Below are 26755 nucleotides of genomic sequence, written 5' to 3' on the forward strand. Positions count from 1 at the left end.
AGGAAGCAAGCAGCCCAGTGCAGGGCCATCTCAGGTAGAAATAAGACTCAGAATATCAGTCTTAGGTTGAAATAGGCTACAACTTTTATTGTTCACATATGTAAATAGGCTTTGGCGATGGCATTGGGTAAGCATCAGGTATCAATCAGCCCACCTGTTGGTTGATAAGAGGTTGGGTCAACCCTGTATAGAGGTTCGCTTTATGACATACACCAAATCAAGATGAGCCCAACAGGGCCACCACTTGGAAGGGTGCTATGGCCCATTGGGTGTGGACTTCCGAACAGACACCCCTTCCCAGACCCTTTTAACAATGTACTCAATAAACTACAGATACAACCCAGTGCCTTATCTGCCATACAATTTCTTCCCATTCCCTTATAAAAGTGGGAATGTGGGGGGTGGGTGGTTTCTACCCTTTCCCTGAAGAGAACTCATGAGGTCAAGCACTGGGATGGAGGAATGGATAACCAGACCTTGACCCAGATATCCAGAGTTTCCATCCAGGGCCCTGTCTAAAATGTTTGGAGATGTTTACAGAAACATACTCGCTATAGTGGGTGTACAGATCATGCAAGATTTACAGGAACCAACCTGAAATGCTGTTAGACCTGAGCGAGCAGCATTCTGAGCAGTGAATTGTTAGTCTGGGCACCCTCAAATATAGAACCAAATGAAAGATAGTAGATACATGCTGTGTGTGTGTGACAGTTGTTTCAAGTGGTGTTAATTGTCATTAAGAATCTAGCAGGAGTATTATAAAACCAAGAACTTAACTTAAACAAGCTTTCTTTCAGCTTTTAACTCTCTCTGACCGTCCTGCTCTCTGAGTCACTTCTGTTCCCTTAACTTGTTCCTTCCCTCTATGACTGCTGTCCTAACACACCAACTTAGTTCCACATATATTGATACAATGGTGGAGGAGGAAACTTTAGAACTGCAGAACCTCCAGGTATTCCTATTTTCCAGGGACACCTCTGATATAGAGAAGCCATCCCGGTTTCTGCTTTGATCCCAGAAAGACCCACTTTTCCTTAGGATGTCCCTATTTTTATTGGAAAAATGTTGGAGGGTATGGAGTTAGCTGACCCCCAAGTCGTCTGAAGGCAATACTGTATAGGAAAGGTTTTTTTTTTAAAAAAAATAATTAATGCTTTATTATGTTTTTATATATGTTGGAAGCTGCCCAGAGTGGCTGGGGGAACCCAGTAAGATGTGTGGGTTATAAATAGTAAAATTGACATTATGGAATGTGAAGTCCCTATTTTCATCAGACAAATGTTGGAGGGCATGGAACTGGTATGCTGAGATACAGAAAGAAGTCTGCTTTTCTGTGTGACATGCTGCCCCAGGAACTACTTCCCAGAAACCCTTTGTTCCTTCTATCATTTCTTACATCAGGTTGAGCCAGCAGGGTGTGGCAGCATGAAGGATGGAAAAGTATCATGATAATGAGGGTTTTGAAATCTCAGTGATGTTGTGAGACTGAGTTAAGTAAGCCACTGGTCTCAAAAATGCTTAGAAAAACTGTCATTAGATCCCAAGGATGTGGAATAGCACCTAAAGAACACTGTATTCTTTATATACATATATATACACACACACACTGTACTAGCATCCCTGACTACAACTTAGCCAAATTAACTAGCAAGACATGTAAGAAGCTTAAACAAGGGGACCTAATAAAACCAACATAAGACACCAATTGTCTGATTTTTCAAAACAGGATTTTTCAGGGGGTGGCAGAAGGTGGGGGCTATTTTAATAAGCTTGTTCTGAGTCTAAAGAAATGGTGCCTGAGCATTCCAGAGGAGTAAAAAAGACAAAAAACAACAACCAAAACACCACCCCACCTTCCCTTTCATCACTGTGCTTTACAGCTTTAAGCAGGCTTCCTCCCAACCTGGTTCTAATATGCAGGTGAATGGTGTTTTATGTGCTAATACCCACATATATACATTATTTTATTTGTATGCCACCTTTCCACAGTTCAAACCATGCTCAAGGGAGGTTACAACATGAAAATATACGTAACTGAAATGTAATAAAAATAGTCATAAATAACAAATAACACAAAAATACACAAGCAAACTGAACAATTTCCATCTAAATCACAACAAGCTCTAAAATAAAGATACAAAAAACCAAAAGCAGGCCAGGTGGGAAAAGGCCTGCAAGGCAGGGAGCAGGTTTTCCAGGACTCACAGCCAAGATGATGTGAATGTGAGTAAATACATGTGGGGCTGCCCCTTACAAGTTGCCTGTAGACAAACCTCCTTGGTCACTCTCTCCTGTCATATTCATATTACTGTGAATTTTCAACTTTGTCTCCTTGATAATTAAGATTATGAGATTGTTTTTAAAATTGCTTTTCTGGAGGCAAAATGAGAGGCAAAATAACATCCCTTGACCGTTTTGTTCATTTTCATCTTCATCCTGCGCTTAGCCACATAACCATGCAAACAGATCCAGGACCAGAGCAAGTTCAAGGGTTGTTAACGCTAGGATAAATGATTATGGAAATAAACCGTTAAGAGTCAAATGGCTGCAAAATCTTTTACTAACCCCATTCCTGTGCCCTACCCCACTTAAAAGCCTATATAGTAAAAGAAGACTGAAGTATTTGCAAGATTACATATGAGCCACAGAGGCTGGATTAGAAGGAACAAACTTTACTTAGCAACATGCTGCTACTAAACTATATGCAAAATGGAACTAGTCAGATCTTCCCCTCCCTGCTGGTGTCATCCAGAATTGATTCCCTCCATACAGTCGTTTGTAAATCACTTTAGTTCCTGCTCTCATTACAAAGACAGTCAGTGGAGATAACCTAGTACGAATGGGGATATTGCATTATAGCCCTTCAGGTTCTAAACTTTGCACAAAGAAGGAATTTCAAGAGAAAGGTGACCAGTAACGTCATTGCCATGAGGAACAGCCCTAAATTCCAGATCTCATAACTGCTCTCCAGTCTTAGTTTCCTACAGCTTTTGTTTATAATCTGATTTTTAAAATAATCTTACAATTTAGATTGATTCTTCTTAAATCCAGGGTGAATGTGATAAGGTATAGACTGAATATCATAAGGCCTCAACTAACTTCATTTTGAAACCAAACTTATAGGAACAGGAGAAACAAGAAAGCTGGCTTACTGTTCTCTGTCAGCTGCAAACACCACTCACAATCTCCAAATTTTGAAACAGGAAGTTTCTAACAACTGTTCAATGACCAGTGTTACTCTGCTTCCCAGGGCTTATGGTACTATCACTTTTGAGAGTTCTGGTGGGGCATAATACAAATTTCCTAGAAATGAGTTGTAGCAGTAGGGTCAAAGAGGCTTGTCATCTACATCCGTTGCACAAGATAATGCATTGTTCAGGGATGTAAATCTGACTATTCTTTAGTAGCTTCTGTTTGCTTCATACTGGCTGAGGATAGACTATGTTGCTGCGGAGAGCAGGACAAGATTCGGTGCTTCATACCTATCCCTCTTCCACTTTCTGACAAAGGCCGTTACAGGAGAGAAATGTGAATACTTTGCTTTTATTGTCCCAATAACCTCTGAATCTTTGTCCATGTTATCAGAACCTTACCAGTGTTCCCTAGTGTACAGTGATTTACTCACACTGTGCTGGCTTTATTTTATTGTTTTGAACCCAGCATTTGAATTTATCGGGTTCATTTAGAATTTCAGTTTCTGTTCTTAGTCCAAATATTGCAGTTCCCCACAGTTTTGTAGAAACTAAAGTTCAGTCCTGTTTATCGATTTTGAGTGGAATCAGACAAACAGAATGGCTGCTAACAAGCTGATTTCTGATAGTACTATGTTACTGGGAATTGCAGCTGCAGGTAGCTTTGTGCCTTACTGCATTTTGAATTCTGAAATAAGCTCAGTCAAAATCCTTGCATCTTTTCAGAGCTTTCTTTATGAAAGATGTATTTTGTCCTTACCAAACGTGTCCCTGTTGTGCAGAATTTTGAAGAATCTCTTCTTCCTGCGATTATGCAGACTGGCAATTTTACCCAGTTACTGTTTCAAGGGTCAAATGCAGAATGCTGCTAAGTCTATAAATGAATGGGTAACATAGATTGTAGCTCTGAGGGGATTATGGTGTTAAGGGATACTTATATTTGAAGCCAGACTAGAAATAGTATTTGATTTTTCCAGCATATCCTACAGTAAATATTAAATCAAAAAAGATTCTTTGAAAGGCATCCTGAATCTGTGAGACTGATTTACATGAGCTTTCTAACTAGGTTAATTGGTATTTAGTGGTGTGAATTTAATATAGGTTAGTTAGTCATTATTTAAGACTCTGTATTGTCTCAGTTCTTAGAAACCATTCTTAACATAGCATGTGTCTGCTAGTAAGTTAGTATGCGTTACCAGCTCATATCAATAGAGAGTAGGTGAAATTTAAAATTTCACATACTTGAGGCTAGGCTTCTGCACCTTAAAAGCAAGGATTAATAGTGTCACTCCTGTGGCATCTACTTTATTTGTGGTGCCATGACTGAGTTCACAATCTTTTCACATACAAAAACACTCCTGATCTCCACCCGCCCAATTTTCTTTGTTTCAGCATCCTAATTTAAGACCCCACCCCAAGGCGCTTTGTTTTTTCCTATCTTTAAATGATTAGGAATCAGAAAATGCTGAGCGATCTACTACAAATCACCCATTTACATTCTTTATAGTCTAGCCTTAACAACTGTGTGATAAACCAAGTGAACTTTCCCCAATAGCTATGCACAGAACCAGTTAGATTTTGTTCTGTCATGCAGTTGTTAAAGGCAGTACCAGAAATTAAACTTGAGCAGTCCAACAAGACAGTGACACAGAAAGAGATGCTATGACGTAATTGATGTAAACTCAGGCAGAGGTCCATTTGGGATTGACACAGCCCACCACCCCACCACCCACTGCTTGGGCTTTGCTAAAGAAGAGATAGCCGGATTCTTCTGGAAGATTTCATTTCTATGTTGTTCCTCCCCTATCCTATAAGACAGGGGGCACATATAGAATAATAATTAGGAACCCAAAGTGACAGGTACGTGCAATCATATCCCAGCTGTCTTTTAGAAACCTGGCAGAGGTAATATATATATATCAATTAATAATTTTTTAAAATCCAGGGGCTTACTTTCAGCTTCCTCTTGTATGTGCTACAAAAGAGCAGAGAATCTGGGAAATAAGTGTAATTAATTGATAAAGGCTTTTGTTGGTTTTTGGAGCCTTTGGCTGATGGAGAAAAGTTAATGTTCCATTTGATATGTCTTTCACTGAAATATCAGTTTAGTCCCAGAAATATACGTGCCATAATGTTTTCAGTGTTCAGAAATAACCATTTTGCTTTTCACTTCCTTACCTTATTTGTTCCTGAAGTGATAACACTTTATTTTTTAAATAACACATCCCTGCTTTATTTTTAATTTACTTAGGTCGCAAGCTGAAAGTACAGAGAAATTAGCAGCACTTGAAAAGAGCTGGATTTCTGAATTCAGTTGTCTGTGTTATATGCAGCTGGAGGCTTGGCTTCTATTTCAAAAGCTGTTTGTACTCCAGGCACAAACAGGTGGCAGGGGGTTATAAATAATTGGTAGCATAAGCCCAAGTCAATATCACAAAGTCTTTAATGACACATGTTCCTTGAATCTGGCCTTTGTCTGCATGATCCTTCAAATCCTGTTATGAATCTTCTGTAATTAACAGCTTTCAGTAACATGAGAATATTTTGGGCTTTCATGTCTGAGGTGAGGAAGATTGATGCTCACCGTACATTTTACCTGATTTATTTAATTCATTTGCTTACTTACAGGGTTGATGAACTGCCATATAACAGACTCATTATGGAGGCTCACAATAACAATATTTAGAAATGTAAGAAACCACAAGAAGTCACACTGCAGTAAGACATGGATACAGACATGGATTTAAAAATAGATGTTTCAAGACCAAATGTCTCGGACTGTTCTTTGTCCCTGCTTTTCTAAGGGCCAAACTAGTTCAGACAAGATATCATACATGCATTTAGCAACGGTGTCAATGGCTTTTCTAAAGTAACTAGCAACTGCAGAGATGGCATAATCTGGAACAAGACCCTGTTGTGGGTGGGTTTAGAGGACTTGGACCCCGTGGTGTTCCTGACCCTTTGCCTGCTATTTTCATTGGGAAAGAGCTTCCATGAGTGTAAATCAGAGCTTTCTTTTCAGTGCAAATAGCAGGTATAGTTCTACACTGGAGAGCAAAGGCTTAAAGTCCCTTGCCAGGGTCCTGATAAGATTGCCCCCCACCACATTCCTGCAATTTACTTAAAAAATAAATATGCAGTTGCTAGTGACATCCAGTTTATATGTCATTCAATAGATTATCTAGAACAACATGACATGAGTGTAAGTAATTACATTAAAATTACCAATTTGCATTTTTGGACCTATCCCCATTCTGGAATCCCTCACTGTAAATGAGAAACAAAAGTTCAGCTATGCATTTGTAACTGACCACCTAAATAGGCCTTCTGGATTTGAAACTGCCAATCCCAGGGGGAGCACTACCTGAAAAAGTGAGGGCAGATGTTAAAACCTCACTCTATATTTTCCTTGAGCTTTTTGACGAGACCAATTTAATTCCTCTCTTCCCTTGGCAGGTGGCAAAGTCTTTGAGTTCCCTTGGGAGCCATCTTCAGGACTGATTGTATGTCAATTTTATTTGTAGCATGATGTTTCCTTACAAGCACATCTTAGCGCATCTTCCTGCTCTCCCCTATACTTTACATCTCCAAACTACTGCGTAGTTTTGTTTTCAGAGAGACACTATACCAAAACAGTTTCAGAAGCAGCACCTAAAGCAATAGTGCCCACAGGATCATTGTCAAAATATTTATTTGTTTGCTTAGAAAAAATATTTCTAAACTGCCCACTCATATAAAATATTAATGTGGCTATGACAATATATGCAGATACAAGGAAACACGAGATACCTTTAGAATAGTACAAAATAATAAATGACTCACACATCCCCGACGTGGGGATCCAGGGCACAGTCCTTCAATGGCTGCGCTCGTTTCTCTCTGGTCGGGGACAGAGGGTGGCGCTTGGGGGGGAATTGTCATCGCGCCACTCCTTGGTGTGTGTAGTGCCCCAGGGTGCGATACTCTCCCCGATGCTTTTTAACATCTTTATGCGCCCCCTCGCCCAGCTTGTCCAGAGTTTTGCTGATGACACCCAACTCTATCTGTTGATGGATGGCCATCCTGACTCGGCCCCAGACACACTGATCAGATGCTTGGAAGCTGTGGCTGGATGGTTACGTGGGAGCCGGTTGAAGTTAAATCCTTCGAAGACAGAGGTCCTCTGGCTGGGACAGGACGATATGGGACTGAGGGGGCAACTCCCTTCTCTTGCGGGGGTGCAGTTAGTGCCAGCACTGTCCGTTAAGAGTTTGGGTGTAATCTTCGATACCTCGCTCTCCATGGAGGCGCAGATTGCAGCTATAACAAAGGCGGCATTTTTTCATCTCCGCCAAGCTAAGCAGTTGGCTCCTTACCTCTCTCGCCCTGACCTAGCCACTGTGATCCACACGACGGTCACCTCCAGACTGGATTATTGTAACTCGTTCTACGTGGGGCTGCCCTTGAGACTGACCCAGAAACTCCAGCGGGTGCAGAATGCCGCAGCGAGACTCCTTACAGGGTCTTCGCTGCGAGATCACATTCATCCGGTGCTATACCAGCTGCACTGGCTCCCGGTGGAGTACAGGATCAAGTTTAAGGTGCTGGTTTTAACCTTCAAAGCCCTATACGGCCTAGGACCCTCGTACCTACGGGACCGCCTCTCCTGGTATGCCCTACAGAGGAACTTACGGTCTTCAAATAAAAACATCCTGAAGGTCCTAGGCCACCGAGAGGTTAGGCTGGCCTCAACTAGAGCCAGGGCTTTTTCGGCTGCGGCTCCAACCTGGTGGAACGCTCTGTCACAAGAGACAAGGGCCCTGCGGGACTTGACATCTTTCCGCAGGGCCTGCAAGACAGAGCTGTTCCACCAGGCCTTTGGTCAGGGCGCAGCCTGACCCCCTCCTTTGGCAATCTTTACAGAACTTTAGTTTATGGTTGCCATCAATTTTTATTTTAATTAATTTTTATAATGTTTTTAGAATGTTGCACTATTTTAGTGTTGTTAGCCGCCCTGAGCCCGGCTTCGGCTGGGGAGGGCGGGATATAAATAAAATTTATTATTATTATTATCTTGAGAAAATTTAAACAACTTAATTTTGGATTGAGGACTTCAGCAGGACTCCACTCTAATTAAATATATTATGGTCTAAGGTAAATAGTTAGATCTTTTTAGATGTAATTAAGAATCCGTTATTGTACACAAAAGTACACGTTTTTGAAAATGCGCTTACAAATACACCCCCCTGCTGGAAGCTTCCCTTCTAATCAGTCAGTCCACGATTCTCTCTCTCTTGCATCTGTCAGTGTTTGCATTTGCAGTCCCCTCTGCCTGCTACTCTCATGAAGTCAAGTTACGGTACTGCCCTTTATCCTTACTCCCAGATCACTATCACTCTTGCACATGCACACAAATCCCCCACTCTATCAAATTAGGTAAATAGCTGGCATTTCATCAGCTGAAAGCAGCTCAACATGCAGTGCAGGTATAAAGCAGCCATATAAGTCCCACTGAGCAAGCTGAAAGCAGAGCCAGCCTAGGCTACATATCCTTCCTTCACCCCATGGTTTGCTACTAAATGCCAGTGTTCATTCATAGGTTTTGATAAATACGCTACTACATATAGCCAGTGGTGGGGGAATATTGCCAATGGCACTTTCTTCATATATTCCATACATCAGGAGGTTGGTTGGTTATTCAAGGGAGCTGTAACTCTTCCTGTATCACACCAATACTACTGCTGGGCTGGCAATAAAATGCATCCATCTTTGGTATGAATTATTGTGGAACTTAATCCAGTTATATTTTCCCCCTCTGCTAAGCTAAAGGTATTTGCTTGGGAAGGAAGGCAGTGTTGGCAGGAGTTGAACATTATTTCAAGTTGCACTCAAATGGGTCTGGACTCAACTCAAAACGGGATGAGGCTATTTGAATGGAGGGGGAGAGCTTGCATCCAGAACCTCCCAGTATTGAGTATACAATGGTACCTCTGGTTACGTAATTAATTTGTTCCAGAGGTCCGTTCTTAACCTGAAACTGTTCTTATCCTGAAGACCACTTTATGAAGAATGCAAAACTGTAGGTGACTCAGAGATTGTTAGTAAGTTTGTGCTCATGAAGAAGTCTTACAAAGAGAATGAAAAAAAAATACAATATTATATACCATTAAAATTAGACATGTAAGGAATAGGTAGCACAAAAGATACAAAACATGAGTGAGTTTTAGGAAAATGTATTTCAAGAACTATTGTTGAATGTAAGAGCTTAGGGTCATTCACAAAAAGGGAAAGTCTGCATACCTGAAACAGAAGAAATACTTTGTCACAATTCATTAATGGAACACAGTGCCAAATGAAGCTGCTGAGTCACAATTGGGAGAGAGTTGTAGAAAGATTTGGAAGAAACCAGCTGCAAAGCCCATTTAATACTATCAAATTCTATAGCATAAGAAAGTTATATTTTCCTGATAGAAGTTAGGTATATTGTTTTACCATATACTAACGTCTTTGGAATATTAGAAGAAATGAAGAACTTGCATTTTCAGAAATGCAAGTAAAAGGAAGATTGTCTAAATATAATCAAATGTTGCAGAATGAAAAGAAACCCATAATGGTAAATGGGAAGATGATTTCAGAGTAATGGTAAAATTGTCTAATTTCTCTACATGTACACGACAACAGCAATATTTGAATAGGTTGTTGTTCTTCAAGTGCACAGGGGAAAATATACCCCATCCCCTACCTGATGCAAGTTTCTAAAAAATATGTCTGTCTTACCTTGTCAATTATACTCTAAAGAATATTGGAGGAAAGTTATTAAGATCATTTATAACAAGACATAATATCTCTTGTGACCCACTGGTTGTTATTTTTTATTGTTTAGACCCTGCTAACCAATACCAGAGGAATAGTGGCAAACAGAGGGATAGACAGAATCCTTCAGTTTTTTTATTCAGCCTGATGATTGCCTGTTCCTGACCTCTATTATAAGATATTTAGCCTCTTCAAGTTAGAGTCACGATGAGTTAATATTAAATATATTGAGTTCGGCAAGATTATTAGTTGAAAATCAGGAAAAGTCCCCCTCTCCTTCATTAGAAGACAGATTTCATAAAATTTGGTAGATAGCCGTAATGGCTAAATGTCCACTGTAGCAATTTGCAGACAGGTAAACAAAATTATGATGCAATTTTATTAAAATGGAAATGTTATCTGTATTTCCCTAGAGCCCTGAGGGAACTGAATTAGAATACCTAAATATGTGTGCTCTGTATTCTGCTGTTTATGAGTATGCATAAATTACTATTTTTAAACAGCTGAGCACATTATTCAACATTTGGGTAGTGTGGGGGTGCTTTGTTCCTCATCAAGGTGCTCCATGTATTGAATAACCGTAATTAACATTCATGCCCAGACCACTGAATTTATAAGTGAAAGCATCTAAGATAATCAGTGTTCTTTCCTGTGGAGTTCTGCATTATCAAAATAGGATGTCCCCTTCCTAGTACAAGGAAGCAGCCTTATGTGGAATTAGACCACTGCTTCTTCTAGCTCAGTAGCGATGGCTAACTGGTATGAAGACCTAATCCAGCCCCGAAGCAATTTTTTCTGGTCTGCCATGATATCACTGATTTTAATGGTGGAAACAAAAAAGGAGGGGAAAATTGTGGGCACAGCACTGGGGTAGACAGAGCCCAGCACTCTGATGGGGTTGCAAACCACCCCTCCCCAGTCATCATGATGATCCTTTCATGAGTAGACTAGATGCAGTAGCCCACCCTTCCCAATAAGGGGCATTTGTGCCTGAGTATATGTGAGAGTGTAGAGTGGCCAAACCCACTGCTGGCATGTGGCCCCAGAGGTTTTGCGAAGGATGAAAGTGGCCCTTGAACCAAGTAAAAGGATAGTCACCCCGGTCTACACATCTGGCAGTGGTTCTCTGGGGTTTCAGATAGGAAACTTCCCCAACCCTACCTGGAGATAGCAAGGACTGAAGCAGCACCTTTTGGAAGCAAACATGGATTCTGCCACTAACTCCTCCCTACTGACATGACATTAATATTTCCCCCAAAAATTGAAATTATGGGAGGGGAGATATTTGAGAGTTAAGCAGGTGATTAATCTTGCCCTGGGTGACCATAGATTTGAGGTGTGGCAGCATAGTAAAAACTGGCAAATATTTATTATATTATATTTCACTTATGTTTTAATTACCATCACATCACAAAAACTAAAATTAGCTTACATTATTCTAGGTTTCTTGTAATTTTGCACAATTCTGTTGCTGAACTTGAATCCAACTTGTTCATCTTAAGCTGCATCTTGTTCTTATATTGGAATACTGATTAGTTAATTCACATAATCAAGCAGAAGGTAAATTCTGGCAAGACTGATACTATGGTTCTTTGGCTCTGACTATGATTTCACAGCATGCATGCGCCCATCAAGAGTCTTCAGTTGCAGGGTTATCTGAGGATGTAATATGTATAGGCCTAGCCCTTTCTTGAAGATGAGCTTAGTATTTGACATAACTCATCAGAGTTGTCAGTCCGTGACATTAATCATCACTGTAATCTCTTAACAAAATTACATTGTAGTTGAAGTGTGTATTAATGTTTTAATTTCAGTTCAAACATCCAACCAATAATTAAATAGAATTTTTTTTCAACTAGGAAATGAAAACAAACCTGTGACTAGTAATCACTGGGATGTTTTCTGTGTGTGTGTTGAATTATTTGGTTAGTGCAGTGAATATATATTGCTTTATTTGTTCTGTATTTCTGTATGTTCTGTATTCTGTATTTCTTAATCTTTGGAAGCAGCATAGTATCAACAGTATGTGCTAGAGCAGATACAGAAACCTGAAATATTTTGTGGTCAGATGCTATAATTACTCAAAATAATATAATCACCAAATGGCACGATCAGTGTTTGATGGCTTGAACCTATGAAGGAGCAGGCAGATGTAGTGCTGTAGAGGCTGTTTGCTTCTCAGGGGTCTTTTGAATGGAGTCGGTTGTCTCTACAAAGTGCTTGTAAAATCCATTTAGAAATGCTGCAGAGGCATCATGTGCAGCAGGAACTGCAGAAGCAAGACAGTTACTGTGATTGCCTTAAGCAGATCAGAATGTGATGGAGAAAGTGGGACAGTGCAGCAGAGGAAGGCGTTTCATTTGTCATTATGGGTTTCCAGATTCCCTGGTATGTCCAATTCCCTACACTGCATTGATAAGTGTTCTATTGGTTCTTGGTAAAGCTCTCTTGATCCATCTGAGGAGCAATGTGTTAGCACCCCCTACCCCCACCCCTTGCCTCACCCAGGTAGAAAGTGAATAGTGCACTTAGCAGCTGCTGCCTGCTTGTTTCTACCTGTGGTACCCTTGCAGGGCAGTTTGGCTCTGCAAGACAGTTTGTCTTCCTAGAGGGGCCAGCCAGTTCCTGATGGCAGATGCCCATGTCTGACTTTACTAGCTGCCCCACTGGGGTTTAAAAGGAGCATTGCCTTGGGCAGCAGGCCTGGCAACACGCAAAAAGGGAAGACACCCTTTTAGTGTTGTTGCTGTGGGAACCACTAGGGCAGGTATGCCCAAAGTCTGTTTCGGGGGCCTGATCCAGCCCGCTGGTTGGTTTAATCTGCCCCCTGTGGCAGTTTATTTCCTGGGGTAAAATCCTAAAAAATGCCCAACAACTCTGGGGTAACAAGGGGTAAAATGATAAGAAAAGCTCAACAACTTAAGTCCTAAAAAAAGGTCAACAACTTTGTTTGGCTCTTTGGTTGGCCCCCACGGCCCTTCACTTCATCAAATCTGGCCCTCTTTGAAAAAAGTTTGGACACCACTGCAGGCAAGGATGCTGCCCCCTGGTAGTTTGACTTGTTGATTGGGTTGCTTTCTAGATGAGAGACAGGAACAACTGTGAGGGGCTGCATATGCCTAGCCCATCCTCTTAATCAGATTGGACTACTGTGGTGCCCTCTTTTTGGGGCTTCCCTTGGGATTAGTCTGAAAGCTGTAGCTGATGCAGAATGCTGTGGCCAGGTTGTTGAGTGCAACACCTGCATGTGCACTTATTACATCTGTTCTGAGGAAACTGCACTGACTGCCGATCTACTATGGGCCATGCTCACAGTCTTGTTGTTAATATATAAAGCCATGAACAACTCGTGGCAAATTTATGAGAAAGACAGCCTGCCCCTGTATAGACTTGTGGAAATTCTACTCATGGTACTATACCGTATAGAATATCATAGGGCAGCAACCCCAAAATGGGCATTTTCCACTATTGCCTCTATACTATGAAATACTCTTCTGTCTGCCATACAAGAAGCGGCAAATGTGAGTTGCATCAAACGTCTTGTAGAGGCAGACTTTTTTGCCCAGGTTTTCCCTGACCCATAGATTTGAATTCCTGTTTTTAATATGCTTTAGTACTATCATTTTACTGCCTTTATGCTGTACTTTGGTTTCAGTGATAATGTTGTTTTCATGGTGTATACCACTTAGAGGTTTTAAAATATTAATCAGTTTATAAATGCTTTTAACTAAATAAATAAATTGCTTGTGATAGTGATCAGTTGATAGTAAGCCATGACACAATAAAACACTTAAAGATCCCAATCATTGTGAATAATAGAGATTCATTAATAAGTATCTTAGGTATGCTGTAGTACCCTGCTTATATCTAAAGTAGCCACTGTTAATGTAAAATGCTGCATCTCAAGTCACCTAAGGCTGGGAGTACATGTCCAATCACATTAGAAATAAGAAATGTATTTGGGGGGAAAGTGCCTTGGGGCATATCAGGACATTCTTGACAAAATGTGCATTGTTAGCACTGTGGTAAGGTAAGGCTCAAGAACTGAAAGAATGTAGTCATTTTCTTGCAGTGAAATGCCTAAGGGACTCTCAAAGAAAACACTCTGAGTTGAACATGAATCCTTTATATCCCATAATATCTGACCCATCCCCAGGACACATAGGTTATGGACTATCTTTTAAGCAGCATCTATTACTTCTAAAAGGAAGAGTTTTTAAGGCAGTCATAATAGTGTTTTTCTCAATAAAGAAGGTTCTATCCTGACAGGGAGATACAAAAGCAAGGGGCTTTGCCTCAGTATAAGAAGGTAAGATGCTTATTATTTGGGGGTGCCTGTTGTTATGATCTTCAAGTGCCCTGATGTTTTCTGCAGAACTTGTATTGAAGTTACTTCCTTTAAGGTGGGTGACGGGAGACTCAGAATCTTCTCAGTTACATGTATGAAAGATTTGGTGGTTAAGATGTGTAAGAGAATGTTGATTATTCTGTTTCCTTTAACTTACAGGAAAGCTGTTATAATAAAGAAGACTTTTCAAGAGGCTAGTTAACTTAGCCTGGCCTCTTATGGATTTTTCTTGCCAATGTCAAGAAAACTGACCTCATTCTGATTATAATTCTGTGTTTCATGCTAACGTCCAAAGCTTCATCTCTTTTCTGTTTCTGTTACCACTTTGCTGGACGCCTCTTAGGAAAGACCATGTTGACCTTATGCACTGTCAATTTACTCTCTCCTCCTTGTTAAACTAATCTACCCCTCATCCCTTCTTTGCACAGTAGCCCTGCTGTTTCTTTTTTAAGTATCTCAAGCTTTCACTTCTTTCTCCCACACAGTCCAATATCTTACACTTCTGCAAGATGCTTAGCAAGATCCAGTATAAGTTTACATCCATCTCCACGTACCCTGCCCTTATCCTATGTCCTCTCTCCCTCTTCCCTCACCTTGCCCCCATCTCTGGGTCTAGAAAATTTTATATTCCACGTCCTATACCCTTTTTCCTTCCTTCCTTCACCGTCGATTATCTCAGACTGGGGTACAATAAAACTCAGTTTAAAAGAGCCACAAATAAATTTCAGTAACAAAATAACAGTGAAAGCTGATAATGTACATAAGTACACCTGACAGTCTCAAAACCACAAAGTGACTTCACACTAAGCAACTAATATCCTGTGAATTTCTAAGAAAATTAAGACTTCTAAAGTTGGTGCCAACCATATATCTTGGGAAGGGTGTAGCACAACTGGAGTACCACAACAACCTCTGCATCATTGCCATCTCCTACATCTTAAATTCACTTTTCTCCCTCTCTTTGTCCACCCACTTTATCACCTAATGGTAACCGTTACACCACCAATTTTCTTAAACCTTGCATTGACTCTCTGTCCCTCCTCATGAAGGACAAGTTTCTATAGGCCATACTTTAAAAGCTCCCCCTCCCATCCACTGCCCCTTTGTACCATCTCTTTCTTATCTCATAATACTGCTTCTTGCTACCTCTCTCAGGATCCTTCATATTCTGTCAAACTTGCTTTTATGTCTTCCTTCTACTCTGACCTTACTTTCTGTGATGTGCTTCCTGTGCCTGCTGGAACAACATCTCTTTCATCAAGCCTACTTCCCTTGACCTTAAATCATTTCCCAAGAACCACTTCTTCAATAGTGGCTCAATTGAATCACTCCTAACCTTCCACTACCAACCAATTCTCCTCATCCTACCCTGTCATCACTATTAAGCAATCTTGAATTTTCACTCCAACTCATCTCTTTCAAACGTAGATTTTGTACATCCTTTGGTCAGGGATTCTGCCACTTTTCTGTGCATCATTTGCCAACTGTATGGGTTCCAAACTATGCTTAGTGGCAGCAGCGGGGATAGTAGATAATCTTTGTTCATGTGTGACAATTTACTTCACTGTTTCTAAGCATGCCCTAATAGTTTAACTGGCAGTTGTGTGCCTTATTCAACAGCTTGCATAGAGTTTTAGTGTTCTCTGATGATATATGGGGAGGCATCTCTGGCATATTAACACTGCAGTGCAAATGGTAATTTCTCCATTGTTCACCAGGAATGACAATTTTTTGTACATGGGGAACAGCCATAATTCTGGTATAACTGGCTGGATCAATTCATTTTGCCTCACTATATTAGCTCCTTGCTTTTCTGCTCCTCAGCTTTTGCCAAGTGGGAGTAGAGATCTGGATTAAGAGTCAGCTGGCTCTGCTTCATAATGGAAAATACAGAGTTTCTGTTTGTTGGCAAGAGAGACTGCTTAGGAGAATTGGCACGGTCTAAGACAAGATGGTTCTAAGGATCTTGTTTTTTCATTCTTGCATCCAACAGATGTCTTTATTAAATTTAATTTTGGCTGAAATAAAATTTATGTTTCTTCTCTGTTGTTGTCCTATCTTAAATAATTTTTTGTGTTGTGGTATTATAGAATGACTTTTCAAATGCCAAATCTAAACCCAGAATTGGGGGGGGGGGGGATTTTCGAGCTTCAATTAGGATTCTAGTCCTATTTTAGTTAAATTTGTTTCCTATTTGAGAGGGGTAGAGTGTTGGGTTTGGATTTAGGAAGTCCCTGGTTGTCTTTCAGATTTTCTGAATGGCCTTGAGCAATTTATTGGCCTGGTTCTCACACAGCAATAAACCATGTTTTATTAAACTATGGTCCATTAGACCATGGCTTGGCATTATGTGTAAATGCAGTCCAGCAGCCGTTTTTAAACTATAGTTAGGGTTGCTTGTTAACGAAGGTTTACAGTTGGTTCATAAACCTTAGGTGTTATTAACCAGAGATTAGTGTTATGTGCAAACTCAAACTACCTCTTTAACAGTGGTTAAGGAGGCATCCTCAGCCTAAATCTATAGAACCACAAATGAATAGCAGCAAGAAATTCTAACTGCTCTCAAAGTTCAGCTGCCCTCTGCTGAGCACTGAATTTCTCTAGTGTATTGGTTTCTTACAGACTTGAGGTATGCTGAAAACTGGAGAACAGTCATAGTTGTATTAACAGTTGTATGTACTAAATGGAACAATGGTTGCGATATATTGAATGAATGTGCAGCAATAGCTACATTCATCGTCTTTGGCACAAGGGATGTTTTTGCACTCAGCCGAGGGAACCCATTTGCTTAACAACAGAATGAGAAACTTCCAGGGTCAGCAAGGTATCTACATACAATGTTAGGAAATAGCATCTTAATGACATCTCTAAAGCTGAGAGAACAAAATGAAACAGTAAATAGAAGAGTTTAGTAGATGTAGTAGGAACGCAGAGTACATGAGGTGACAGGTGCAATAATATAGGTAGACAGCTGAAATCTGAAAACTGTAATGGTCTGACAATATGTGCAGGAAGAAGGGCAAGAGGAGAGTCTGCTTTGATTCTTCCTTCTCTACTTCCCTGGTTTTTGTTAAAATCTACTGGAATGGAAAAGTGTCTTTAAATAGAATCAGTGAAAAAAAGGCATTAGGATCTACCTGCAGATAGATCTTGTCAGGATAGTAAAATGATAGTACTTGTCTACATGGTAAACTGAAATGTTTGCCCTTTCTCTGTAAGTATATCACCTTGAGATCTCTGGAGGAAAGCCAGGGTATAAATGTAATACATAAGGCAACTGCAGAATCTTGCAATATTGAAAACAAGCAGAAAGTCTGCGTACTGTCATTGGTGGTATGTAGCAGTTGTGGAATGGCCACAGCTGGAAGGGCGATCCATCATGTCCTCCATCAGCCACAGGAGCAGCTAGAACTCACCCACAAGTCAGTTGCAAGCAAGGTGACTGACTTCGCTCAGGTCCACCACTACATAACTTTTAAAAGATGGCTGTGCCTGCTCTCAGCAGCGCATTTGTTGATGGACTTCCTACCTCCCCCTGCCCTTAACTTATCGTTGGCCCTGATTGAAGGTGAGCAAGCAGGGCATGCTTAGAGCTTGTGGTGGATTTATTTGGGCACCATATTCAGAACCAGGGAGGAATTTGCCTGCAGACAAATTGGGCTTGTTGGGGGGGGGGGAGAGATTTCATTTCTCATAGCAACTGTCACAACTTGCGGGCAGTTAATGCATTGGGTTGGATTCCTAGACTAAGCGGAGGGGGTGGCTGGAGCTCTGATCCCCTCCCCACTCCTAGGGATTAGGGTACCCAATTAAAGGGGTCCAAGTGGGGCCGTTGTTGTTTAGTCGTTTAGTCGTTTCCGACTCTTCGTGACCCCATGGACCACAGCACACCAGGCACTCCTGTCTTCCACTGCCTCCCACAGTTTGGTCAAACTCATGCTGGTAGCTTTGAGAACACTATCCAACCATCTCATCCTCTGTCGTCCCCTTCTCCTTGTGCCCTCCATCTTTCCCAACATCAGGGTCTTTTCCAGGAAATCTTCTCTTCTCATGAGGTGGCCAAAGTATTGGAGCCTCAGCTTCAGGATCTGTCCTTCCAGTGAGCACTCAGGGCTGATTTCCTTAAGAATGTATAGGTTTGATCTTGCAGTCCATGGGACTCTCAAAAGTCTCCTCCAGCACCATAATTCAAAAGCATCAATTCTTCGGCGATCAGCCTTCTTCATGGTCCACCAAGTAGGGCTGCTTATGTCCAAATGCCAAGACAGGAGATAGTGGCCCATAGAGCACCCGCAAATGGCATCCTGTAGGGATCGCTTGGATTTGATGTGTGTCATAGGGCAGCCATTAAGCCAGGAACTACTCTGAAGGAATAATCAACCAGCACCTGTTTGATTCAGAATACAAACCTTAATGCCTGAGCCAAAGCCCACTGACATCTAGAATCAATAAAGTTGTGGCCTATTAGATCCCAAGTTGCTAGTCCTGTCATTATTACCACCACCCTGGTTCTACCTTGACAGCCAAAGGCTTGCTTCTCCTGGGCCCATAAATAGTCTTGCAAGTTCACTTTTAATGGCACCAACTTTCATTTTCATGCTCAATTTCATTTTTACACCTGTTTGGTCCTGGTTTGTTTTAAACAGCTAGCCGCAGAATAAATTATGGTTCCCCAGATTCAGATTGGGAAGCTGTAGTTTAGTTAAAAGTGAGAACAGAAGCGTTCCCTCTCCATCTCTCATGTATGAAGCAGTATGGGCGGGGTGTGTGAGACCCAAATTCACCACAGTTGGTTTGTTATAATTTAAACCATGTTTTTGATTATCGTCTAAACAGAGTCATTCTCTCTTGATTCTATCTGGGTTTGATTTGAGTTGGTGTTGAGCCCCAGAACTTATTATGAATGTCAGGGCTCAGCCTTGAATGTGTAAAGTAATAATAATGAAGAGAGTATGATGGCTTTAGCATCTGCAGTGCCTGTTCCTCATTAGTGGGAAGCTACAAATAAGAATCTACAACTTGTCAGAGATAGGATAAGGGCTTCCAGGGCAGAGATCATGACTTCTGGGCAAATATGAGCCCCAGCGCAGTTCATTTTATACAATCTCAAAGTACTCCCTCTCAGATATTCCATTACTAGCTTCCCTGAAAGCAGCCTCTATAGCATGGCTTGGAGCAGTAAGTAAAGTTAATCATGTGATGTCTTATAGTTGAAGAAGAAACTTGATCGCTTACTTAGTGTTCATAACCTTCAGCTAGATAAAGCAGGTCTCTTAATATTTAATGCTGAAAGAGACCACTTTCTCTAGCTCCCCTTAAAGCCAGTAGTCAGTGAGTAAGAATTTTTGAGGACAAAAATAAGTTTTAAAACAACAATATAGTAGAAACCTTTGGAAGCTTCTCACTGATGATCTAGATCAGTAGGCAACTAAGTTCTATGACAAGAAAAGGAAGAAAATAGAAAAATGTGTGCATGGATTTTGTCCTCCATGCTATTTAACTTCTACATGAAACTGCTGGGTGAGATCCTTTAGGGCAGGCATGGCCAAACTTGGCCCTCCAGCTGTTTTGGGACTACAACTCCCATCATCCCTAGCTAACAAGACCAGTGGTCAGAGATGATGGGAATTGTAGTCTCAAAACAGCTGGAGGGCCAAGTTTGGCCATGCCTGCTTTAGGGGTTTGATGCTTGGTGTCCCCATCCTTTTTCCATTTATTTGGTGATGTGTCTGTTAGACTGTAAGCTTATGAGCAAGGAAGAGATAATTATTGATCTTTTATGCAAGCCTGTGAGCATTTTTTTCAGCTGAAGAGTAGGGTAAAAATAGCTGAAGATAAACAATATGTTCATGGCACCCAATCTCTCATTTCCTTCTAAATCCAAGGAAGCTATTCAAGCTTTCAATATGTAATGGATTGGAAGCTTAATACAGACAAGGCAGATGTGTTTATGGGCCAATCATGGCCTCCCATTTTGGCATGTGAGGCCATTTCCCCCATGTCAGGCCCTCCTGCCCATCCGCTGACAGCACCAGTGATGTCAGCGTATAGCTGGGAGGCTAGATTTTAGCCCTGCGTTGGCTGTGTGCCTTGTTTGGGGCAGGAAATAGGATTGCACAGCCAAGACAGCAGGATTTACTCTCTGCTCATCAGCTCATGAGCGGAGATTAAAACCTTCTCAAAATCTCAGCTCCTGCACTACCCCTGTGAAGTGGGGAAGGTGGGGAGTGTCTCCCCCTGCCTCACCACTGCTTCTGACCGCCCACTTGCAAGAGAAGCAGCCTTTAAATGTAGGAGAGTGGTGTAATGGTGATAATGGATTTCCTAGTCTTAAGATTTCAGTCTGTGACTGTTACATTTAATAGTGCTTAAGATCAGGAGAGCCTGGTGAAAGTATCTCATCTGAACACTTGATGAATAGCATACTGTTTACTTTCATCCCATTATCACTAAGTCACTAACTTGTGTTAGACTAAAGCTACTCCACTGTGATTTCTCTATTGTGATTCGTAAGTTGTTATTTGCTTAGGCACAGCAAGGAATCCTTGCTGAATATGGAGTCTTTTCACAGGCTACTTCCTATTCAGTTCCTTACAGTCATCAGAAGCATTGGACATTGAAACATGTGGCTTTTCCGAGGAAATATATTGATGAGCTAATGGCACAAATAGTGTCGAAACTGCATATGCTTAACTCCTTCCTCTGATTTAATTTTTTTATCATTTAAGCCATTTTGAGAGAGTTTTACTCTGAAAAGCAGCCTGTAAATATTAAATAAAAATAAATTCCTGGGGAAAGCTGTAAGCCTAGATGAATGGGTAGGGTGTGCTAGTGGAAGGGCTGCTTCTACAGGAAATATCAATAACATATTCCTCATGTTTTGGCCAGTCAGAAATAGTGCGCAAAAGGTCTACATACTGATGCAACATCCAAAGGTAGACTGTACTCTGTAGCCAAACCAGCAACATTTCCTGTGTGGGGAATTCCTTGATAATCGATTTTGCAGATGTGTCAGAAGGAAAGAGGAGACCAACAAGTCCAGAGATGGAAACTTTGATAGAAAAACTTCGGTCATTCCTAGGACTGTTTACATCTGTATTTTGCCAAGGAAGAAGCATTAATTGTGTTTGGGTGTGTGCCGTGTTCCTACAAAAAGAATTGTTCCTGAAGATAGGGCGGGGGGGAACCATTCTGAAACATATTGGACATTTATTACTACAATAAACTTTCTGGAGCACTTTGAGAACAATTCCCTCTTTCGCTTTCTCGCATCTTTTTGAGTTTTTTAAATTTTCCCAGCCTTGTTGACAAACTCGCTTTGTTTGCTTTTTTTATTCAGCATTCCTGCATGGGAAGCACTGCATGAAATGAAATGATATGAATGGGCTCCTTAGTATTTGCAAAGGCACTGTTGTGGTGAAGATGCAGATTGACATTGCAGAACAGGGCTGTAAGTCCACGATTGACAAGTTAGAACTGCATATTTGAAAGAAAGCACTGAGACTTTTCGTTAGTCTTCTGAATAATAAATGTGACTGACTGCTCAGAGCCATGTTACGTAACCAACTTGTATCTTGAGTTTGTGCACTGGAATGGAATAAGTCTCTTCAAAAGCTGCCTGTAAAAGTTTTGTATAGCAAATATTAATCAAAAGAACAAAGTATGCTTAAATAGAAATGCAGGTGCCAACAAAATAAAGTGAGTTTTATGCTACTGTAGGCATCTTTTCTCAGGCCAACCAGCCTTGTGATTTAGCAGCAAGCAGCTTGGAGGCAACTTAACCAATGGCTTTCCTACTGCACTTTAAAATTTCTGCTTTCAGTGCTGATGGGCTTTTGTTTGCCACCATTCATCTCGGAAAGAAACACAGGTGTTGCAGTGGTCAGTTTTATCATTCTCTAAGCTAGAAACCAGTGCTGGCAATAATGAACTTCAGTTTGAATGTAAATACTTGGTTTTCTGCTTTCTTTCTTCTCTGAGCCAAGTGGGTCTTACAGCTCTTTACTTATTTTTGCTTGGCGCTACACTGTCCAGGGGTCTGCAGGAAAAGACCAGCGGACTTATGGGGGCATGTAGAATAATCTAGCAGGCCTGGTGCTACCTGTCGGCTACCAGTTGGCCTTCCCTGCGGTAATCCATTCAAGCTGCAGCATTTTACAGCTCTGTGACAATAAACTGAATTCCTGAGACCTGAATTCTTTCCTCGGACATTTGTTTGATAATGTTCTAGGTGACGACTGCAGCTGTTCCACCACGTATTCATTCCTTCATTAATATGTCAATTAGGCAATCCTCACATCTGTGTTGTGAGAATGATGAGAATGACGAGACTCCATGAATAGTATTGTATCACTATAATTTATGTATTAGGCTGAATTATTTCATCTCCCTGACAACATGCCGCTCATAAAATATTATCTTTGGTTTTTTCATTATGGTGAAAGAAAGGAAATTATCAATATCTGCCTGACAAGCAGAATATAACTACTGTAAATAAATAAATAAATAACATTATGAATATGGATATGATGAGAAAATAATCAAAATATGGATTCAAGGAAGGATCTCTCTTGGTTTCAAAATGACTCCCAGGTTTTTTTCTTTAATACAGTATTGCTTTTTTCTTTTCTTTTCAAAAAAGGGTATCTGTTTGAAACTACGTCTGTTTCTGTCGTTGCTAAAGGAAGTCATATTTCTTTTAGTTATTTATTTTATTTTATTTATTAAGTATTTATAGACCTTTTAGGTCAAGCCCTCTCAAGGCTACGTACATTTTTGAAACCAATTCCAGTAAACTACGGTCACCTTCAAATATTCCAAAAGCCAGCACTATAGTCATATAAAATTATATTAATTTAAACACAAAGATGGAATAAAAAGCTAGCCATCAAATATTATCCCTGAGTTATACGTATTATGATACCTTTATTTATAAAAGTGAGTTTGTGTCAATCACACTACCTTTTTTAGCTGTATACTTAAAAAAAATTAGATGCACACTTAAAATTGTTATGAATGGGATGGCCCTTAGCATGAATACATTTCTTGTTTTTCCTAAATATAAAGCTTAACCCTCAAACTGTGGAAAAATGGACTTCAAGCTACTGTAGTTTATTGAGATGACTGCCCTCATTCTTAAGTGGTAACATTAATGGAGTGGGAAAGTCAAGCTGCCGGAGAAATCTTTGTTCAACTCTGTGTTGAACTTTAAATGAATTCAGTCAGTGCCCATGAAAAATGAGGACTGAACTTATCTTTAGACAACAGGGATAAGATGCATTGGTAAATAAATTTGAAAGTTACTTTTTGAAGGAGAAGAGTTCTTTTAAAAGCTTCTTACTGGGCTAAATTGACATATACAGGGTTCGACATGCAGTTTATTTTTAACATGATAACTGATTCTAGTTAACACTTGCAATAAACACTTAAAAGGTGAAAAAGCTGTTGGAAAAGGTGCGAAGTTAAATCTTAAACACCTCAAATAAGTAACTTATTAAGGGAAGCACCATTCATTTTAACACGTCAACCAGGTACCCATAAATAAATAAATAAATAAATAATATGGTGATTAGGGGCTATCTTTGTAACTGATATAACCAATGAAGGTATGATTAAAAATATGGATGATCAGTATAGAAGAGCTCATTTCCATTACATTAAAGAGCAGCATCTATTCAGCAAGCCTTTGGATAAAATAATACAGATACAACTTGCTTGCTCTCATCTCACCTTTGCACAAGCAAAAGAATCAAAGTCTGTCCTTGACAATCTACTTCAGGGATCAGTTCTACAAGTGTTGTTTTATTTCCATTCCGTTCCATTATGCCAGATATTTATTTTAAGGTGACCTGGTGGTAAGCTTGAAGACAGGGTTTGGATTGCTTTTCATGTTGCTTTTGAGAGCTGTGGTTCACATTCAGAGGACTGGACTTCAATTTATGCTACATCTATCTTGGATGAAAGTGATTGCAAAATCTCTTCTGGAACTTATCTCTGGACTCACATGTATTATAGTTAAGGCATTTTGTACTCACAGATCTTAGTCATGGAAGATGCTTCCCAAAAGCTATTGCAAAAATGAAGTGACAAAGAACCCTTTTTTTAAAAAAAGCAAAGTTATTAGCATCCAGTCATTTGGTATGCTTATGCCACACAAAGCTGGATGGAATTCATGGTTCAGGGAAGCACCTGCTGCTTGTGTCAGTGAATTACTGGAATTTTTTTCCTTTGGGTGCATGTTTGATACATCATGGAATTTAGTGACACTGCACAAACCATTTATGCTAATGTATAATTACAAGATGCAAGTAATCTCTCAAGTGCTCTGCGTGGGCTGGTTTCAACTAGAGAAACAAACTTCTGGGATTTTAGAAATAAAAATAAAATAGTTTTGTAGCTTTCATAAAAAATGTACAAATAAACAATTAACCAAACTAACATTGTACACATGTATATAATATTCAAGCAATTCAGATAGTTTAGAGCAAGAATTCAGGGTATAACAAGCATATTCTACTCTCAACTAAGGGCTGTTGTTGTTGTTTAGTCATTTAGTCGTGTCCGACTCTTTGTGACTCCATGGACCAGAGCACGCCAGGCCCTCCTGTCTTCCACTGCCTCCTGCAGTTTGGTCAGACTCATGTTTGTAGCTTCGAGAACACTGTCCAACCATCTCGTCCTCTGTCGTCCCCTTCTCCTTGTGCCCACAATCTTTCCCAACATCAGGGTCTTTTCCAGGGAGTCCTCTCTTCTCATGATGTGGCCAAAGTATTGGAGCCTCAGCTTCATGATCTGTCCTTCCAGTGAGCACTCAGGGCTGATTTCCTGAAGAATGGATAGGTTTGATCTTCTTGCAGTCCATGGGACTCTCAAGAGTCTCCTCCAGCACCATAATTCAAAAGCATCAATTCTTCGGCGATAAGCCTTCTTTATGGTCCAGCTCTCACTTCCATACATCACTACTGGGAAAACCATGGCTTTAACTATACGGACCTTTGTTGGCAAGGTGATGTCTCTGCTTTTTAAGATGCTGTCTAGGTTTGTCATCGCCTTTCTCCCAAGAAGCTGGCGTCTTTTAATTTCGTGACTGCTGTCACTATCTGCAGTGATCATGGGCTATCATGAAATTAATGCAGGAGAATATCTTTCCAGACACTCAGGTGGGTTCCCACCATGTGTCCCCCATGCATATATGTCACAAAAAGAAACGAGATGTTAACAAAATGGTCAATCTATGCCACTCTGTTCTGAACATCCTTTTTTCTGGTAATGCAGGCTGTCATACTTTAACTAGCCAACCCTTCTTTGTAAAGGAGGGCTGAGAGCAATCAGTGAGCAATGTTCAGGTAAAACACAGCCAGGATAAATACTACTAGATCAGCATGACACAGCAGTTCTGCAAAAATAAGCAAAAGGGGATCAGGAGCCACCGGTTGGTTTATAATTCCAGCAAAAATCTCTGACTAGAATGTGCTAATCCAGGGACAGCTCCATCACAAATGATATAATGTCCCCACATTGCCACATTCTTGCCAATATCATGGAGAGAAAGTGTTTGTTTATGTGCCATAAACTAATGGGATTCTTAGAGGGATTGATTATAATGGAATTCACATCACATTACTTGTATTGTTTTGGTAAACTACCTGGGGGAAATAATTGAAGAGGTGGTATACAATGCTTCTACTAAACAAAGTGATAAATAATTTGTGGGGCCCACCCTAGTCGAGCTTGCATCAGTATCCAAGTCAGAAAAGGGCTTTCACCTTTGCTCACCTGACTCCATCAAACCTAAATTCACCTTCTTCAGTCATCCTGCTAGTTAGCTGCAGGTGAGGAGTTGAGACAGTGGTAGAGAGCATGGCAAAGGGAGCTCGCCCCCTTTCATCTTACTTTTCATTGCCCTGACATGTTCTGCAAAACATCAGAACTGGAAAAAACCCAGTGACAATTGGGAACTGGAAGCTTCCCACAGGCTGCCACAGTGCCAATAGCTTTTGAGAAGGCACTGGTGCTTTTTTTTTTTTTTTTTTTTTTTTTTGTTCTGACACACTGCAGAGCACATCAGGATGAAAAAGGGGGATCCTTCTTGTTGCTTGCTGCTGTTATATCCTCCCCATCTTTCCTTCTCTTCCAACTAAGTAAGGAAAAGGATGGGAGAGTGCATTTGGAGGGTCTTCATTTTCCAAAACTGGGTTGTTCAGGAAGTGAAATGACTTGTTTCTGATTTGTGGGGGAAAGAAAACAATTTGCCTATCCTTACCTCAAGTTTCTATTCCTTGGACTGCTAAATTACTCACTTGATGAAAACAGTTATATGGGAAAGATTACTATGCTAGTGCCTGTTGGAAAATCAGTCATGAAGGTACCAAGACTCTAAGACAGGGATGGCCAAACTTGGCCCTCCAGCTGTTTTGGGACTACA

The 26755-nt window shown here is 40.5% G+C and overlaps 1 protein-coding gene and 2 long non-coding RNA genes across 7 annotated transcripts in view; 2 read left to right on the plus strand and 1 right to left on the minus strand.

Moving 5' to 3' along the window:
* Positions 1 to 26755, plus strand: part of BSN (bassoon presynaptic cytomatrix protein) — a 196539-nt gene that overhangs the window by 63684 nt on the left and 106100 nt on the right. The gene's annotated exons all lie outside the window — the stretch shown is intronic.
* The window catches only part of LOC308472044, a 40900-nt gene that overhangs the window by 4685 nt on the left and 9460 nt on the right, over positions 1 to 26755 (minus strand). Inside the window, exon 3 of one of the 2 annotated variants that reach the window (XR_013983266.1) lies at positions 9394 to 9470. The exons of the other annotated variant lie outside the window; for it this stretch is intronic. This is a non-coding gene — a long non-coding RNA (uncharacterized lncRNA). Of the gene's footprint in view, positions 1 to 9393; positions 9471 to 26755 lie in introns of those variants that run through there. 2 annotated transcript variants of the gene reach the window in all.
* LOC308472049 lies at positions 17781 to 21505 on the plus strand. The gene is made up of 2 exons (XR_013983271.1): positions 17781 to 17899; positions 21220 to 21505. It is a non-coding gene; the product is annotated as an uncharacterized lncRNA (long non-coding RNA).

The sequence above is a fragment of the Podarcis pityusensis genome, assembly GCF_964106645.2.
Source record: "Podarcis pityusensis genome assembly, chromosome: 2".
In the NCBI taxonomy this organism is placed as follows: domain Eukaryota; kingdom Metazoa; phylum Chordata; class Lepidosauria; order Squamata; family Lacertidae; genus Podarcis; species Podarcis pityusensis.